Genomic DNA, 19,032 nt, shown 5'->3' with positions numbered 1-19,032 from the left:
TTGGGCGTCGGTGTAAAATGTTTGGTTTCGGATCCGGCCGTCAATTTGTGAATAAAGGCTTAGGCTGAGACGACGTGCGAATGGAAAGGTAAAGTTGACATGGCAATCTTGTAAGGAAAATTGTGCTGCTTCATTTCTGTTAGGTTTTCAACTTCTCAGTTATAGTTTTTAAATGTCAATGTTTCCTTTTAACAAAGGTTAATCAAAACAAATCTATATCAATCCATGTATAATGGGATGTTAAAAAATGTTTTGAATGGATGTTTAAGTAAGTACTTTAAGGCTTCCATCTTCCACCTGGACTGACGATAATGATTAAAATTATCCCTAAGGAAAATAAGAAATCTGAAATCAAATTGCATCTAAATCGGTTAAGCCGTTTGAGTGGTAAATGGTAACCGACAGATATAGAAAGTTACTTTTAGATTTAAGTAAGCACCTAGTAATAACAGAAATTACAATTGAGATTTAAAGGAGTAAGTATTTAATAACACAACCATAACATAATACGTTATATATGTCACTACAATTTACCTGCATTGAGCTATACGAAATCAACACTCATACATACATACATAATAATATTTTCCCGACACATGTCACTTCAAATCCACAAAAATATCTCAGCTCAGACACACACGTAGGTGTAATTTGTCACTCCCGCCGGCAGGTGTCACCGCCGGGACAGATCACGGAGGTGAAGATGCAAAGCTCCGGTAACAAGCGCCTTAGACGGCTCGGCAGTGTGGAGGCGGCTTTGTAAATATTCCAGTTGTAACGCTATGTCACTGGACTCTAGAGCGTGTAATGTCACTCCTGTAGGCAGGTGTCACCTCCGGGACAGATCGCGGAGGTGAAGATGCAAAGCTCGGTAACAAGCGTCTTAGACGGCTCGGCAGTGTGGAGGCGGCTTTGTAAATATTCCAGTTGTAACGCTATGTCACTACTGTCACTAGACTCTAGAGCGTGTAATGTCACTCCTGTAGGCAGGTGTCACCTCCGGGACAGATCACGGAGGTGAAGATGCAAAGCTCCGGTAACAAGCGCCTTAGACGGCTCGGCAGTGTGGAGGCGGCTTTGTAAATATTCCAGTTGTAACGCTATGCCACTGAACTCTAGAGCGTGTAATGTCCCTACTGTAGGCAGGTGTCACCTCCGGGACAGATCACGGAGGTGAAGATGCAAAGCTCCGATCCGTCTTAGATGGCTATGGAGGCGGCTTTGTAAGAATAGAAAGAGGAGATAGAAAGAGGAGGAAAGGTGAATAATATCATGCTTGTCACTTAGAAGCCCCGCGATGTGGGGCTTCGTCGATTATTTGCTACTTACTGCTAGCTTGAAAAAAAAGTTATGACTATTGCGCTATTGTTAAGTGTCATATTATACTTAGTACCTATCTCTGTCTGCCTGAAAATGTAATTCATAGCATACTTAAATAGTATCTACCGATGTCTACCTGCAAATGTACCTCTAATTTATCGATAAAAATTATGACTTATGACTAAAAATTACAACACTATGCCTTTTGAGGGCTGATAAGATAGGAAATAAAATATTGGACGTACCGACTCTTATCCTTAAAGCGAAGAAGCCCCTCTTTGCGGGGTTTCGTCTACTGATTACTCGGCATTTCGTCGACTGCTTACAACTTATGGCTACCTGTTTCAAGCTTGCACAAAAGGCTACATAATATATAGAAAGTTAAGGTCTCTCATACTACTGAACTGAAGATAACTAAAAATACTTTTTCACCACACCAACTGATAAAGGCGTTCTTTGCTATTCGAAAATTGATAGCAAAATTGCATTTTATCCACAAGAGTGCAAAGTAATTTCATACAAATTTTTACTTGATATCTAAAGCTGGGTGTTGGAATTCACGTATTTATACGTAAATGATGATTTTGAATCATAAATGTTAAATAAATTGAAGTACCTTATTTATTTTGATGTTTTACAGTTCATATTTTCATAGTGTTAGTGTGGTGAAAAATTTTGTGTTTCACTCGGTGGCAAAGTTTGTTTAACCTTCGTGCCTTGATACCCTCGCAACGCTCAAGATTCCACTTTTTGAACCACTCGCTACGCTCGCGGTTCAATATTGGAACCTTTCGCTTGCTCGGGTATCAATATTGGCCCGTGCGGTTAAACAACAACTTTGCCCCCTTGTAAAACAAATAACTATTAACACTATTATCGTCAGTTTCAATATAAAGCCGCCTCCACACTATTATCGTTTCGACAGGCGCTCGTTAGGGCTGTCAGCGGCAGCGTCGTGCGGACAATCAACCTGCACTGATTAAGGTTCTATCCCTGTTGAGGGCTGATAAGGTAATTATAAGGTAGACTTGCCAGGTAGCAACATACCTTGATTTTCACATAATTGACGACCGGTCTGGCTCAGTCGGTAGTGACCCTGCCTAAGCCGCGGTCCTCGGTTCGAATCTCGATAAGGGCTTTTGTACTCATATAATATGTGTGATGAGTACAGATACCTACTTGTTCTTGAGTCATGGGTGTGTTTTATGTATATGTATGTATTTATCTATTTAAGTATATAAATATCGTCGCTTAGCACCCATAGTACAAACTTTGCTTAGTTTGGGGCTCAGTGGATCTGTGTAAGGTGTCCCCAATATATATTTATTTATGCAAATTTACCTTATTTACGGAATAATAAAGTGTAATACCATAGTATACACATTTGTCTTCAAGAGTGGATAAATTTCAATCATAAAGTGGAATCTTTTGCAGATCACTTTCAGATTTTACAGTAAACCACAAAACTACGTGTAATACGTATCTTCGTCTTTTTACTTATTACTCTTACCTACAATGTATTGAGAAACAAAAGTGAGTAATAAATTAGGTCAGTTGGGGTAACGCCGTGGCTTGCGTGGGCGACGGTCGCGCGATGGTCGCGCGACGGCGATGCGACGCATACGAAATCAAACCTTATCGATATGGAAGTATGAGACGCGACGGCGACGGTCGCGCGACCGTCGCCCACGCAAGACACGGCGTAAGACTAACGGAGTATTAATACAATACATGCTAAATGTAAAGAAGATAGATTTACTAGTTGCTTTTTTTTATTTCAAAATTATAAGTGACATAAATAATATATCTATTGATTTTAATTAATACAAATTTATATTTTAAAATGATAATGTTAATTCACATTTTAATTTAGTAATTTTGTGATTTCAATTTTATATTTTATTATCTGTCATATAGAATAAGTATTTAAGTACCTGATATTCATTATTGAATTGCCATAGCTGTAAGATTGTGTTAATACTTGTACAGGAGCATGATAGACTTATATTGACCGGGATATAGACGTGAGTCGTGTCTCTCGTGAGTTCTCACGACGTGATTACCTTTTTGATTATCCCGGTCAGTCAGTCGGGTGTTCTTAGCCATGTTTCATGAAAATCGGTCTACTATGTCGCGGTCGGGGTTTTCTCAAAATTTTAATTTTGTGCTTATGTGTATATTTATTTCAATTTATCTCTTTCACCTGTCACTTACACCATTCCCGACAAAACAACATTCGCTACAAAATAAACAGCTATATATCCCCAAGTAATTGTATTAAGGGCGACTTTATCGCCCCCTGCGATATTTGGTTGTATTTTTTTCGCAAATGCACTCGTAAATTCGCCCGTTTATGTGTTTACACGGGATAATTGTGTAAACAGGATAATTGTGTAAACAGGATGGTTTTGTTAATGTTGCTTGTTTTTAATTGGAGAAATTATGTTTATTTGCACGGACCTGGAATATTTTTTCCCCTCACTAGCTCGGAAACACGTGTTTTGTCCTTTAATACCAGTGAGTAAAAACGCATTTTATTCACCAGTGAGTAAAGTAATTTGACCTTGAATAAAGTCAAATTAACTGCTTTAACATTGATAAAAGTAGTAGAATCTAGTAATAAAGATGATTTACCACCTGTGAAACTACTGGAAGCAGTGATAAACGCAGTTTTTGCGTTGTAGTTTCCTCGCTATAGTGAGGGGAAAAGTTTTGTGTTACACTCGGGTGCAAATGTATTTCACTTCTCGTGTGTTAAAAAACTCGCAAGTTCAGGATTCTATTCTCGAACTACTCGCTTCGCTCGTGGTTCAACTATAGAATCCTTTCACTTGCTCGTTTTTCAATTCCACACTCGGCGTTAAAATACAACTTTGCTCCCTTGTATAACAAATAACTATTATGAAATGCTATGAGAACGTAAGTGACTATAACGTCGCGTAACCATACAACATTTTTGCTAAGGGATTTTGATTCTAGGTGTACTTGAAACTGAGTTGAGTTTCATTTGTTAGAAAAATTGTAGAAACAAAAGAAATACTTTGTTTATATGAAAGTAGAAATTCCATTGCAACCAAATGTACATCTGATTGTACATTGGGCGGCAAGAGGTTAATGTGTGTAAGACAAAACTCCTGAATTTATTATAGTTTACAGTTGTATTTATATTGTTTCTAGATAATCTTGCGTCTATAATTCTTATAGAGATTTGTTATACAAGGGGGCAGTGTGGAATTGAAAAACGAGCAAGTGAAAGGAACCTATAGTTGAACCACGAGCGAAGCGAGTGGTTCGAGAATAGAATCCTGAACTGGCGAGTTTTTAACACACAAGAAGTAAACTACATTTGCACCCGAGTGTAACACAAAACTTTTCCCCTCACTACAGCGAGGAAACTAAAAAGCAAAAAATACGTTTATCACTGCTTCCAGTAGTTCCACAGGTGGTAAATCATCTTTATTACTAGATTCACCTACTTTTATCAATTTTAAAGCAGTTAATTTGACTTTATTCTAGGTCAAATTACTTTGACGACCGGTCTGGCGCAGTCAGTAGTGACCCTGCCTGCTGCGCCGCGGTCCCGGGTTCGAATCCCGGTAAGGGCATTTATTTGTGTGATGAGCACAGATATTTGTTCCTGAGTCATGGATGTTTTCTATGTATATAAGTATTTATATATTATATATATCGTTGTCTGAGTACCCACAACACAAGCCTTCTTGAGCTTACCGTGGGCCTCAGTCAATCTGTGTAAGAATGTCCTATAATATTTATTATTTATTTATTATTTATTTATTTATTTACCAACTAGTGGATAAAATGCGTTTTTACCCGCTGGTATTAAAGGAAAAAACACGTGTTTCCGAGCTAGTGAGGGGAAAAAGTTCTTTGTTCATAGTGTAGTATTATTTTATGGTATATATGTCTACGTTAGATGTCTTGTGAAGTTTTTTTTTCGAAAATTTAAAAACACGAGTAGTAGCTATATCGATGGAGTTTCCTATAGGTATGTATTAATTTTTCAAAAATGTACTTTGAGTCATTTAATTATAAAATGCGGCCAAAACACTTTCAGTGGCAGCGACTTTGGTGAGGTTTTTTTTTTTATTTATAAGTTAATTTGTATTCATGTAAATAAAGAGGTTTTATTTGTATTTAAGTTGTACAAATATTGTTTGTTTTTCAATAAAATACGTTATCTATAAAATAATATTTTTATTATATGTTATTAAAAATAATAATAAAATATAACATAATAACGAATAAAAATAATGAAGAAAAAAGCCACACGAGGTGTTCCCAGGCGGTCACCCATCCAAGTACTGACCTCGCCCGACGTTGCTTAACTTCGGTGATCGGACGAGAACCGGTGTATTCAACGTGGTATGGACGTTGGCGACTGTTGGACTGAAATAAGTATATATATTATGTAGCATCAAATGATAAGATCAAGTGACGACAACAATACCATATCAGCAGGTCTAGCACATGATAGATGCAACAGTATCTCGCTGCGACACATATCACACATCTTTTTCTAATTGTATTAATGACATAAGGAAGGGTCTATCTCGCGTCAATCATGTGCTAGCCCTGCTGAATGAGAATAATAGCTAAAATATTTCCTGAAGCTTTCCAAGCTTAGTTGGCTGTGTGCAGTGGTTTTGAAAGTCCCGCCATTGCAAATTTTTAAAATAAACATCAAACTTAAGTTGTACTGTACTATTATAATACATACTAGCTTTTGCCCGCGGCCTCGCTCGCATTAAATTCTAAAATTGCGGAATGATTTATATAAACTTCCACCCCCCATTTTTGGGAAGTGGGGGGGTCAGAAAGAGACAAAAAGTAGCCTATGTCACTCTCCGTCCCTTCACCTATCTCCACTTAAAAAATCACGTCAATTCGTCGCTCTATTTTGCAGTGAAAGACGGACAAACAAACAGATACATGCACACTTTCCCATTTATAATATTAAGTATGGATTATGTGGTTTATATTCGTTATTTGTTATACAAGGGGGCAAAGTTGTATTTTAACGCCGAGTGGGGAATTGAAAAACGAGCATGTGAAAGGATTCTATAGTTGAACTACGAGCGTAGCGACTGGTTCGAGAATAGAATCCTGAACTTGCGAGTTTTTTAACACACGAGAAGTAAAATACATTTGCACCCGAGTGTAACACAAAACTTTTCCCCTCACTATAGCGAGGAAACTACAACGCAAAAAATGCGTTTATCACTGCTTCCAGTAGTTCCACAGGTGGTAAATCATCTTTATTACTAGATTCACCTACTTTTATCAATTTTAAAGCAGTTAATTTGACTGTATTGAAGGTCAAATTACCTTACCCACTAGTGGATAAAATTCGTTTTTACCCGCTGGTATTAAAGGACAAAACGCGTGTTTCCGAGCTAGTGAGGGGAAAAATACTAAAATGACGTTTACTGAATCCTTACGCAGGCGTTTTAAATGAAAGGAAAAATGGAAAAATTCACACCTCCGGCAGGACTCGAACCTGCGACCTCTGACCTTACGAGGAGAGGAGAGGAGAGGTCGCAGGTTCGAGTCCTGCCGGAGGTGTGAATTTTTCCATTTTTCCTTTAATTTAAAAATATGTAATATCGCTCGCAGACATTTTTGCATGATAAAAAACAAAACTATCGTTCGTTACAAACTTGGCTTACTCTGATTTTATTTCTCTTTTTAATTACACATATTTTTGAGTTTTATACTCCTATTTAGATTTATGGATTTATGGATATTGGATGGCAACCCTGGCTGTCAAACGATAAGCAGCTGATTTTGCTAGGTCCCTTTGAAATAATTATTTTTTAAGCATATTTTAAGTATTAATTAGTATTTAAAGCGTGAAATTAGTATATTTAACATTAAGTTTTGTATAAATATAAGTAGTGAAGTGCTTTAGTGACGTTTACAAGTGTCTTTGATGTCTCAGGTTTGTAGCCGTTATAGGTTATAAATTTGAAATATCTGTTCGCCTTTGTACACTTTCTGAGTCTTATTACCACTAGTTAGTACCGATTGTGTTTCTTTTTCAGTGTTAATCATTGTACAAGGATAGAACAAGTGTAGGCATAGTGAAACGTCACTATTTCATGTAAGTAACCGCTGAGCTTGAGTAGGCAATTCCTTGCTTTGTTTTGTTTTTAATTCTTTTAAAAACCCATTTACAATGCAAACACGCAGAGCAGCTGCCACCGCTGCAGCAGCGGCTCTCCAGCAGGAGCCTGAGAAGTGTGATAAGCTCCAACTTACCTTGCTGGAATTAAAACAATCCAAGGAGTTTAGTGCTCAATTGCTCAGTGAAAGAGAAGACAGTGAGAAGGAGCTATTATTGATAATTGATAAAAACGATAAGTTAAAAAAGGAACTGTGTACACTAGAGAGTGATTTTAATAATGTAAACTCGGAGCGGGCCCGGCTTCAGGAGACGGTTGACAGGTTTATGGAGTGTAATGCTGCATATGAACAGGCCCTGAAAGACATCGACTCATTGGAGAGAGCACTGCACGACGCCCACGAACACATCTACGAGCTACGGGAGGCCCAAAACCAAGCAGCTGCGGCACACACTCAGACCTTGTTCGAGGAACTGGTCCGGCCTGCATCTCAGTTGGTTACCGCAGCAATTGAAAACCCTTCAGTAACTACAGACTTAACCAATGATGCCACTACACCAAGGTTAGTAAATTGCAGCGGAAACAAACTAAAGAAGTATATAAAATTAAATAAACTGATCAAAAAAAATCAAAAGATGTCAAAAATTAATAAATTGTTTTTTAAAAAATTGAGATTTTGTAAAGTTAATATAAGTTTAGTAGATAAGTTAGATTTGTATACAGCTCAGTTAGAACACAGTAGATTACAGTATGAAACTGACACACAGGCATTAAAGTTAAAAATTCAAAGCCTAGAGGATTCAATAAAATCTTTAGATGTGATAAATGAGAGTTCAAAAAAAGTTATTAGTGAATATTCTTTAGCCATGGATGATTTAATATCCCAGATTAAGCATAATTCAGAGCGGTTTGACTCGTTGACAAATGCCCAGGCATGTGCATGTAAGCAAGTGACTGGAGATTTGTCGACCAGTGCGCTTGACCCAAGCCTGTGTGACAGTTTACCGCAGGGGCAAATGAATGATAATGGCCCCTTCCACACTTCACAACAAAGCACACCTAAACCTAATGTTGTTATGTACTGTGATGAGATTGGGAGCAATATGACCTCATTTTTAAATTTTTACTTAAAGGGACTTAGTACAATCAATAACTGTCTGCCTCATAGCAGCTTTGAAAATATCATTAAACAAATTTTAAACGACAGTAATATCAATAGTAAGACAACACTGCTTATCTTTATGGGGAATAGGGGTAATGTAAACAAAAATAATTTAGTAAAATATTATGAACAATTAAACTCATTGGCAGTGCATGAAATTATTTTCTTTACATTCCCCTATTGTAACCAGATGTCAGAGGCAGAAAAAAAAGAAAATAACACTAGACATAAGTTGAATGTAGCTTTATATAATCTTTGTACATATAGTAGTAAGGTTAGCATAATTGACACTAACAAATTTGTTAGTAAATACCATATGCCTATGGTGTTTTTGACTAAAGGTAAATGTTACCTTTCAAATTATTATAAAAGACAAATAGCTTTATCGCTATCCTATTTATTTGACATTTCTGCCAAGAATTTGGCAGACAACTCTGCTCCTATTGAGCAGCAAAGTATGAACTTGGAATTGGTTCCAGTCATAACCAATGATTTAAACTAGCTTCTAAAACAAAAGATTCTGTCTCTGGCAATTTAATTTTAAGTAACTATAAGAATCAATACTGTGAGCAAGGAAAGTATATCCACCTGGTGCATCAAAATATTCAATGTATTAGAGGAAAAGATTTACAAATTGAACTATTCATGAACGAATTTTATGTAGACATTTTATGTATTACTGAACACTGGTTAAAAAACAATGAATTAATGCCTCAATTTAATAATCACCAGGTGGCAAGTTCGTTCACCAGACATAGTTCCATACATGGTGGGTCGTTAATTATAATAAATAGCCAGTTAAAATTTAAGGAACGTAAGGATATTGTTTCCATGTCTGTTGAACGGACTATAGAACTAAGTGCTGTAGAATTGGAGCAATTTATTGTTGTCTGTGTGTATAGGCCGCCATTAAGTAATTTTGAAACTTTTGAAAAAATTATGGAATCTGTGCTACTTAAAATATCATCTTCTAGTAAAAAAATACTTATATGCGGCGACTTTAATGTAAATATCTTGGAAAATTCAACAATAAGTATCAGATTGTTGAATCTTTTCAAATCATGTAATCTCAATCATATTTTTATGGAGCCTACTAGAGTGACTGCCACTAGTGCCACCTGTATAGATAATATTTTCACTGATATTTTTCCTACTACTAAAGATGTAATTAGCAACTTAGAATCAGACCATTTAGGCCAATTGATAGTATTTGAGACATTAAGGAAAAATACTTTGAGAAAACAAATAACTTTTGTACCAGTAACCTCCGACCGCGTGGAACGAATGAAGCAAAGTTTGGTTCAGGCGCTACCCTCCCTGTCTTCCGATATGAGTCCTAATAGTATGTATAATTCATTCTTTCACACTTTTCTGCAACATTATAATGCAATATTTACTTCAAAATCGGTCGTAGTTAGTGGTGCATCAGTTTTTAGTGAGTGGGCTACTGCAGAGTTACATCAACGAAGACGTGCATTGTATGCCTTGTATGAAGAACGGCGGTTTAATACGAGTGATGAATTTAAAGAACATGTTAAGCAATATTCGAAGAAGTTCAAGATAGATTGTCATATCGCTAAGCGAAATTATCTTAGTAATAAAATAAAAAATAGCTCTGACATTATTAAAGCAACGTGGAAAGTAATTAATGTGGAAACTGGTCGCTCGAAACACGCAGTAAAAGATATTAAACTGAATATTGATAACAAAATTATAGATTCCAATTTTGAAGTAGCAACAGAGTTCGAAAAATTTTTCACCGAGATACCAGCATTCACAACTAAGGATTTAAATTCATCACCCTTATCTGCCGTCACATTATTAGAGGAAAACGTTCCTGAGTGTTGTAGAGACCTTTATTTTGAACATGTTTGTACCTCAGATATAGTAAAGGCATTTAAATCAATTAATGTCAAAAAAACTAGTGACCTCTGGGGGTCTCCGTCCATGCCGTAAAATCCTTAGTTGAGATTGTAGCGCCTGACTTAGCAGTTATATTCAACAACAGTGTTGACTGCGGCGAGTTTCCTGATCTAATGAAACATAGCAAAATAACTCCTTTATTTAAATCCGGCAGCCACTCTGACCCCACTAACTTTAGACCAATATCTGTGCTGCCAACTTTCAGTAAAATATTTGAAAAATTAGTTCTTTCTCAATTAGTACGACATTTTAACGTTAATAATTTAATGCATAATAAGCAATTTGGCTTCACACGGGGTCGCTCGACAACCGATGCTGGTGTTGAGCTAATTAAGCATATTTTCGATGCCTGGGAGGAGTCACAAGATGCTTTAGGTATCTTTTGTGATTTATCTAAGGCCTTCGACTGTGTTTGTCATGAAACATTGATCAGGAAACTACATTATTATGGAGTCAGAGGATCAGCACTAGATTTACTCAAGTCCTACTTAAATGGTAGAATACAAAGGGTAGATGTCAATGGACAGAGATCAACTGGGTCATTGGTCTCTATGGGTGTACCACAGGGATCAATATTGGGGCCTTTCCTGTTCCTTATCTACATAAATGACTTGCCATTCCTTGTAAAGACCCACCATGATATAGTATTGTTTGCAGACGACACCTCACTTATTTTCAAACTCAAACGACAGCAACAAGCTCACAGTGATGTAAACAATGCTATCTCTAAAGTAGTGAACTGGTTCAATGCTAATAATTTATTATTAAATGAAAAAAAGACTAAATGTATTAAGTTTGTCACTAATAGTAACGTAAGGAATGAGCAAACAAGTGTCGTTGTGAAGGATGAGGAATTAGAACTGGTAGATAGTACAGTTTTTCTTGGTATAACTTTAGATTCTAAACTTCAGTGGGGTCCCCATATTGTTAACCTCTCGAATAGACTTAGTTCTGCAGCTTTTGCAGTGAGCAAGATCCGTCAGTTAACAGACGTGAAAACAGCTCGATTAGTTTATTTTAGTTACTTTCACAGCATTATGTCATATGGTATTTTACTTTGGGGCAGTGCTTCAGAGATAAATACCATATTTATTCTGCAGAAGAGGGCTATTCGAGCAATATATAAAATGAACCATAGAGACTCACTTAGAGATAAATTTAAGGACATTAATATAATGACAGTGCATTGTCAATATATTTATGAGAATATTATGTATGTACATAAAAACATTTGTAATTTTAAGAAAAACTGTGATGTACATAATATAAATACTAGAAATAAACATAAACTCGCGGTGCCCTTCACACGGCTCTGTAAAATTAAAAAATCATTCATGGGTAATTGTGTTCGATTTTATAATAAACTTCCGAATCATATTACTGACTTGTCAATTAATAAATTTAAGAATCATGTAAAGCGTGTACTCATTTCCAAAGCTTATTATACAACACAAGACTACATGAATGATAAAACAACGTGGGATTAATTGTTATTCGAAATGGTTTCTTATTTTTACGTTTTTTTATTATTATTATTGTTGATGAAATTAATATTGTATTTTTTTGGACATTGGATTTTTCCTAGAAATATTCTAGACATGTATTTTTATATATACATATACCTAATTATATATTTTTTGTTTAACGATTATTTTTATATGAAATTGTATATTATAGACTCAATATTATTATGAACAATAATTTACAACAATAAATTGCTCTGATAATTAGGTTAGATTAAGATCATAATATATATGTAATGAACTATTCATAAGAGCTTGTAACTAGGCCTACATGAATAAAGATATTTTGAATTGAATTGAATTGAATATGTTCTCCGCCGAGGCCGGTCTAACAAAAACAAATAGCATAAAGCTAATAAAAACCGATCTAGCCGTCGATAGTAAACGGGTGTTATTTAAATTTAATACTGTTAATTATGTAATTTATGCGCTGTAAAACGGTAAAATATGGCGGCTGATGTTTTGACTGTGAGCAGTCGTAAAAACTGGGAATGAGTTTCGATCTGTAAACTGTTGATGAAATAAGCTGCAATTTGTAGGAACTAAAATATTTGGAAATAGTGAAAGAACTACAATATTATTTTCAGTACAGATGGTGTTTTTTTTAGAAGTGGTTCATTATATGCCAGGTCGAAACTTCGGAGGCTCATCTGTACTGAAAAACGTCGTACGATACACGTGCAAAAAGGAAATTCGTAACTCGTGTCGATTTAAAACACTCCCTTCGGTCGTGTTTTAATTTATCGCCACTCGTTTCGAACTTCCTCTTTTTCGCACTTGTATCGAAATGTACTATTTTAAGACAGTTTTAGAAATAGTACATTACGATACAAGTGCGGAAAAGAGGTGAAGTTCGGAAGGAGTGGCGATAAATTAAAACACTACCGAAAGGAGTGTAAAATCGACACAAGTTACGAATTTCCTCTTCGCACGTGTATCGTAGGTACGACGTTTTCAGTACAGGAAAGAAATGTATATTACTGAAAATAATATTTTCAATGGCTTTTCAAATAATTATGTTTATCAATCTTATCATAAAGTAGGTTACAACACAACGTATCACTATCAACCTCTTCACTCACTACTCATGTGACGTCACTTATACCAACATGCCGCTACTATTATCAAATTTCAGTTGCATTGTCGCCAACGTCCATACCACATTGAATACACCGGTTCTCGTCCGATCACCGAAGTTAAGCAACGTCGGGCGAGGTCAGTACTTGGATGGGTGACCGCCTGGGAACACCTCGTGTCGTTGGCTTTTTTGCCTTTTAAAACTTTTTTTTTTTTTTTTTTTTTCATCATCAAGCCTTGGCTTGTTCAGGTGTTTTTTGAGTAAATAGATGCTAATATTTTTTTGTCGTAAAAAATGCAAGGATATGAAAACCGATAATCTGAATATTTGAAAAATCATATTACTTCTCCACCACTTTAGAAAGAATTTCAATATAAACCTCCATCTTCTGTCGTCGAAATTACGTGCCTGCGGCTGACATATTGTTACTTCCCTATACTCCGGTAAAAAGGGCTTAACCGCCAAGCAAGTCGATGCTACTTACATCGTTTTGTGTGAGTTTTGTGCCTTTGTTTCGCGGCGGTGTTATGCAAGATTGCATAGTTGAAATTAAATGTTCAGGTGATAGAAAGGTTCTTTGATGTTACCTGCATTGTTTGTTATCTTAGATTGATTGTCAATGTCACGTTAAATTAGTGTGAAATGATAAATATCGATATCATCTAGTCACAAGGAAATATACTCCCCCTTCGATTTGATTGATTTTTATATAGGGTGTTACCATCAAATTAGTCACATACAATTTGAAGCGACGTTTATTAACATCAAAACAATTAACTTTTACTAGAAATTAAAACAAAATTTGCATATGTTTTTTTTTTTCATTTCCTTAACAAAAAAAAACATTAATTTATTTTTTAAATAACCATCCCCTATAACGTTTTTGCCTGTCAGGATGTTTAACACTGTCTCTCTTGTCACGTTAACAGTGTCTAGAGCAGCCATACTCAAAGTGTGCTCCGCGGAACCCTAGGGCTCCGCAAAGCCTCTCTGGGGGTTCCGTGTGAATATAGGTAACAATGAGAAAAAATCGAAAATACACCTTTCCTCTCTAGTCGGATAGTTCAACACTTATTAAAATAAAGATTGCAACAAACTTTTTTTTTTTCATTTAAGTATTTAATTTAAGGGTTCCGTCAGATATTTTGGTTTCCAAAAGGGTTCCATGGGAAAATAAGTTTGAAAACCGCTGGTCTAGAGAGATCTCATTTAATTATTTTATTAACAGGATGTTTTAACACAGCACATTTGTTTCCTAGTTTTCTCCAAAAAACATAACATAACCTTATGATGTTTCATACATAAATGTACACCAGGAGCGGGATGCCTATCAGTCGTAAAAATATCCGTGAATAATTTGGTTAGGTACACCTTATACAGAGTGTAACAAAAATGGTGGTGATCCGTTTAAGGGCGTACTCAGTATCGTATTCTTATCAGGAAAAAGTAGAAGAAAATTTTTTTTTCGCTAAAAAATTTTTCACTTTTGTATGAGCCGGGCCGCGCGAATCGGTCGAATCTCCATACAAAGATAAAAAATTTTTGCGAAAAAATTTTTTATCCTACTTTTTCCTGATGAGAATACGATACTGAATACGCCCTTAAACGGATCACCACCATTTTTGTTACAGCCTGTATTGGGTATAAAGTAGTCTAAAATAACAAACACGTCTTTTTTTTTTTATAGTGGCCCAAACTAATCCTTTTGGGAGAAATTGTCCTTGAAAGTCATGAAAAATGACAAAATTCTCTAATTTCTTCAGAGAGATAATTATTTGTTTACTAAAATTGATAAATTAATTACTTACCGATTTCGTTATAGGCTAGAGAACATGAAAAAAATTATGGATGTCTGTTTTCTCACATCAAACTCATATTTTATTTTATATAAAAAAAGATATGTCAAAGTTTCATAATTTTAATCGTTCCACTCACTTTTATGTAGTACGGGAGCCCAGATTAACTTAACCTTCCATAAAAAAAAAAAAAAAAAATAATATATCATTAAAATAATTGTATTATGTATAGAGGACACAGTTCAGATAAGAAAGCACATCAAATATTTTATATTTTATGTTGTGTAGGTAAATTACATATTTAATGATATTGAGATTCATATTATCTTTTTCTTCTATGACAATTTGATATGTTTTCTCTGAAGAAGAACGACGTATTATTAAGCAATAATATAATTTATTGAAATTGATTTCCATAGAGTACCTAGTCTGTTCATATTCTTTGATGAATACTTTTGCATGTTAAATTGTATGTTGTTATTTAATGCATGTTAATTATAAGATGTAATGTTTTGAAAAGAAGTTGCCCGCCGAGTTTCTTGCCGGTCCCATAGTGGATACCCCCTCCCAACTGAGGGGGGACTGAAATCTTCTCGAGGCTGAGGCGTAGGGTTAGAGCCGGCGTAGCTTTATTTGACGTTCATATGCGCATTGTAATATGCCTACTTGAAAAATAAATATTTCATTTTCATTTTCATTTTCATTTTTTTTTTCATTAACATAATAAGTACATGAATATATAAATAACTTTCTAAGCAAAATCTCAAAAAACTAAATTAAGACATACTTCCCAAAAAACAGTTCATTCATCAACGTCCCAGCTTTATGAATGTCCTGTCAAATCGTAATGAAAAAGTTGATAGAAAAACTTTGACAGCAGCAGGGCGAAGTGACAGTTTAAATTTAATTTTCTCGCGTACTAATGGGTGGGTCGAAAGACGAATGGACCCTTCTTTATATTAACTTGATTTAGAATACGTTGATTTGTATAGTTATTTAGGTAGGTACTTATCATATTCATTGTACAGTCACCGGCATAAATAAATGATGATATTGTACCTTGTCATATTAATGTCTTATTTGGAATGTCATACGAAATTGGCAAACGATTAAAAGCGACAAAGTACAGAAATCATCACATTTTTAATTTTTATACCAGTGACGTAGTATAACTTTTGGTATGTATATTTTATATTACATCGATCAAAATCAAGCATGCGGCTTGCCTAGGGTACTTATTGCTGTTTTTAATTTCACAATACAAATTACATTATAAATTGGATGTCAATCTACAAGAATTCGTATTTAATACGATCGTCAACCTACAAGAATATAAATAATTTCATAATAATTATAAAATGATGAACTTGAAGAAAAATATTTTCCATGTCTCCGTCTCACCCCCTTAAATTTTTTTCTGCCATTAACAAAAAAAAATTTTTTTTTAGAATTTTCTGATATTTTAGGGGTCACTACACACATTGAAGACTTAGATTCCTCATACAATTTTTTTTTATTTTTTTTTATCAAATTTTTTTTGACAAGAAGACGAATGTATTCAAAATATCTCGATTCTCGCGGCGTATTTCTGCACTATTTTTCGAAGCTCGCGGCAATGGTAGTCAATATCTAATGTGACAAATTGTAACGCCGTGTAACATTGCAGTAAGAAATGGCGACGGTCGCGTAATTATACTTCCATATCGATAAGGACACTTTGATTTCGTATGCGTCGCATCGCCGTCGCGCGACCATCGCGCGACCGTCGCCTACGCAAGCCACGGCGTAACCCTGCTGGTCAGACTTTACCTGCTAAATTAATGTTCCATACTTTTTAATACTTCATTTTGAGGTACTTGTCGGTATTTTAATAATCACATTATAATAATTATTTAACTTTATATATATATTTGCCATTAGGAATTCATACGTGTCCATGAACGTGTCCATAAAATTTATATCACTGACAATAAAGATATCTCGCTTAATTTAACACAATGGACATACGATAATAAATTAATATGCAAAAGCAATAAACGTAGCTTTATTAATAAATAACTAGTAACCGTTTTATGCACGTTATAAATTTATGCAATAATAGTGTGAATTATTGCAGACTAAACGTGTACTTATTTTAGTATTAAAAGGTCCTATAAATTATTATTTGTCAATTCTTTTACAACGTTTTGGCATAATACAATTTTAAGAATTATTTGCATTAGCAATACGGACGTATCTTTGATGAAAGTGTAATAAATGATTATACGTAATTTACATGTGTATAAAATATGGTCTACTATGTATTGCCAAAGACGTATATACATAACTCTTTATAGACATATAAAGTCTAAGAATAAAATATACTTCAGAAGAAGAAAAAGATCTACATGGTACCTGCTTAACCTGCTATCCTACACATTTGGTTGACTCTCAGCTAGATGGCGCTAGAGAGGCTGAAAACATAACTTAAAACTTCGCCAATGGTGGCGTGGCCATTTCAGGTTTGCGTCATTGCAGATTATGTTTCACATCCAACATAAATACTATTAAAACGTTCTTATCTATACATTAATCATAAAAATAAGGACGCTTCTCTAATGGTAAGCTACAAATTTTTATAAACATAAATAACCAATATGTCTGTCCTACTTTAGACACGTACAACCATCAAAACAATCTCATCCATGCACATGACCCCTACTGTTCATCGTGTCAAAAATCTCATATCAAAGAACCTACCAAATTAATACAGATACACTCCCTGCCCCGTTGGCACACAATCTTGGCTATAAAATAACTCGTTACTTCATCAATTGATACTTTAAACATACCAACTTTCTTTGACCCTCAGTTTACACTCAGCTGATAAGAGATCACGGTTCTATAAGTTCTGGTCAGGACTACATAGCTCATAGAAAAGCTATAGAATCAATTGGGAATAACGACTGGCCCTATTACCACCTAGTTGACCGGCAGTGATACGACATCCTCTGACGTTGGTGCCTGGAGCTACGATGATTTGGATGAGGCATCTGTTTTCTTCTTATTCAAGAGCTCTAGCTGTAGCTCTTGTTGGTGAAGTATGCGCCATATTTACCTATTCTCCGCTTTCCTCTTTAGTTCTTGATACGACAAGACAGTGCCGTAACCCGCCTTCTCCTTCAGCCTAGTCAACAAAACTTTGCCTGGGTCTTTCTCGACCTCTTCTTCCTTTTACCTTTCCTTCTAGTAAGAGTTTCCTTCTAGTATATTTTTAAAGTAGGTCAAAGCATCTTTAATGCCCTTAAAAACATTTGTGGGAATCAAAAAATACATTCGTTTAGTCCACATATTTTCTAATGCGACTGTTCAATATAAGATAAGAGTCTTGAATGATTCATGGTTAGTTTCATTAGACATAAATTGACCGAGATGTAGACCGTAATTACCTTTTTGATTTTTGTTGAGCTCACGATATTTCGACGCCAGTTGCATGCATCATGATAACGTTGATGATAATTAACAAATTGACAAGATGATGCCGACGCTAGAGAGCCTCTACGGTAGAATATTTAATGATATATATCTCTTCTCGTATCTCTTCATTTTTTTTCTTATTTCCACTATCACTAATGCTATCACTTCATGCTAATTTTCTCCACGTTGCCCCCTGAATGCAAACCCTTGCAAACTAGAAGAGTCTTTCAGGTATCGGTGTCTGGTTTTCACCGAATTTATACATTATAAGTACAAAGTTTTAAGTACCTACGCGGTACGCCAGTCCATTCCTTCAAGGACGTCTCCGGAGAAACGTGTAAATAAAATCCGTATCTTCGAATACTCGTTTATCCGTGAATACGGATATTAAATGGACGTTTCTTAGTTAGATACACGTGTAAAACGGGCCAGAAAAGCGTGTACACGAAACGGTCGAAACGGTACTGTACACAGTACATGAAACACGGATTCGACCGCGAACCCTAATCGAAAATAATACGGCGTAGTAGCGCCAAAGTTACGTTGAGCAGCCGCCACAGTTACTGAACTAGTTATGCCTTAGAGGCGCTAATTATTATGTGGCCATACGTGTGGTATAGCTGTCACCATA

The 19,032-nt window shown here is 35.4% G+C and overlaps 2 non-coding genes across 2 annotated transcripts; one reads left to right on the top strand and one right to left on the bottom strand.

Annotated features, from left to right (window-relative positions):
- Positions 1–5,602: 5,602 nt before the first annotated feature.
- LOC125225008 lies at positions 5,603–5,717 on the bottom strand. The gene has a single exon (XR_007176950.1). It is a non-coding gene; the product is annotated as a 5S ribosomal RNA (ribosomal RNA).
- Positions 5,718–13,216: 7,499 nt separating this feature from the next.
- On the top strand, positions 13,217–13,335 carry LOC125225001. Its single transcript, XR_007176944.1, has one exon. It is a non-coding gene; the product is annotated as a 5S ribosomal RNA (ribosomal RNA).
- The last annotated feature ends 5,697 nt before the right edge of the window (positions 13,336–19,032 follow it).

The sequence above is a fragment of the Leguminivora glycinivorella genome, chromosome 3 (genome assembly GCF_023078275.1).
Source record: "Leguminivora glycinivorella isolate SPB_JAAS2020 chromosome 3, LegGlyc_1.1, whole genome shotgun sequence".
Classification (NCBI taxonomy): domain Eukaryota; kingdom Metazoa; phylum Arthropoda; class Insecta; order Lepidoptera; family Tortricidae; genus Leguminivora; species Leguminivora glycinivorella.
This window is presented reverse-complemented; position numbering and strand designations above follow the sequence as displayed.